The sequence below is a fragment of the Nicotiana sylvestris genome, chromosome 1, assembly GCF_000393655.2.
Source record: "Nicotiana sylvestris chromosome 1, ASM39365v2, whole genome shotgun sequence".
NCBI classification, from domain to species: domain Eukaryota; kingdom Viridiplantae; phylum Streptophyta; class Magnoliopsida; order Solanales; family Solanaceae; genus Nicotiana; species Nicotiana sylvestris.
In genome coordinates this window covers 129,938,264-129,939,675 of record NC_091057.1, presented here as the reverse complement: position 1 = coordinate 129,939,675, position 1,412 = coordinate 129,938,264, and the positions used below count along the sequence as shown (strand labels likewise).

The following is a 1,412-nucleotide window of genomic DNA, read 5'->3' as shown; positions in this document are numbered from 1 at the left end:
AAGCATTTGATGAATTTAAATTTCAGTTTAAACTGCACATAAACTGCACACAAAGCTGCACATAAAACCAACATTTCTCACAATAATTTCAGTTTAAAGTTAAACTTCTCACTGAATAATTTTAGCACACAAAGCTGTACATTTTTTGCCTCAAACTAAACATACCCAGTACGACAGTACCTCAATTGCATGTGCATACAAAATACAAACAACTCAAAATTCCAATCTAACAAAAATAGGAGATAAAAAGATCCCAACTTTCACAACCCAAAAATAGATGTATACACAGTAATGTCCAAACTCCAAAGTAATAGTTCAAACACATTAATAACAATGCAAAGTAGTAGCAACCTTAGGATTAACAAGTCCAAAGTCCAAACATAATACATAAAACAAGATGACAATAACTACATCTTACTTTCCACCATCCATCATCACCTTCTTCAATCCTTTCATAGTGACTCCAAACATGTGAGATAGCTTTGAGACCACAAAGTCGAGGCATGGTTACACCTATTAAACATAACAAGAAAATATATTAAGCAAGTAATATTTGTAATCATACTATGTGTTATATAAGTTGAATAATTAACTTACCAAAGTTTTAACTTACAACTATCTAAGATTCTACATATCATCATCGCAGGGTTCGTTTCCAAGATTGGCAAAATCTATGATAATATATATTAACAAGTCAAACAACAAAAATATTAAATAAACTATTTATAAAAATAATATACAATCAAACAAATTAAAATATTGCTACCTTGTTCTAGTTGCTCGAGAACATCTAAATCTTCCTCAACACTTACAGGTAATGGCTCACTTCGAAGCCAATCTTGAAGGCACAGGAGAACTTCCACCAATTTAGGAGTCAATGAACTCCTAAATGAATCAAGAATACGCCCTCCAGTGCTAAATGCACATTCAGATGCAACACTTGAAATAGGAATAAATAATACATCCCGAGCCATCTCAGGAAGAAAGGGGAATCTAGGTGAGTTTACTTTCCACCAAAGCAATATATTACCGTCTGCTATTTCATTTTCAACTTCTTCTGTAAGATATTTTTTCAATTCTGATTTAGAATCTGAACCTCCAATCCCAACTTTATGTCTTTTTAATTCTTCAAAGAAAGAACCAAAAGATCCATTTGAAGTTTCCATTGTGTCCAATGAAGAGTTAGATAAACAGGAAGAGGGACGACAAACTTTATCTTTTGAATAAGACTTTACATACTCATCAAACAATGAAGTCATGTATGTATGCACTCCCTTCGCGATAATTGGCCCTTTCTCTTCGAACATCTTCGCAAGTGCAAAACTAACAGAATCAAACTTGTACCGAGGATCCAAAACATATGAAATGAAAATCATTTTGTTCATTTTTTCTGGATCACCCCAATACTTATC

General features: G+C 32.8%; 1 long non-coding RNA gene across 1 annotated transcript; it reads right to left on the bottom strand.

The window, feature by feature from the left end:
* Nucleotides 1-352: 352 nt before the first annotated feature.
* Nucleotides 353-944, bottom strand: LOC138880357 (uncharacterized). Its single transcript, XR_011402982.1, has 3 exons — nucleotides 767-944; nucleotides 614-671; nucleotides 353-513 (listed from the first exon to the last, which is right to left on the bottom strand). It is a non-coding gene; the product is annotated as an uncharacterized lncRNA (long non-coding RNA).
* Nucleotides 945-1,412: the final 468 nt, after the last annotated feature.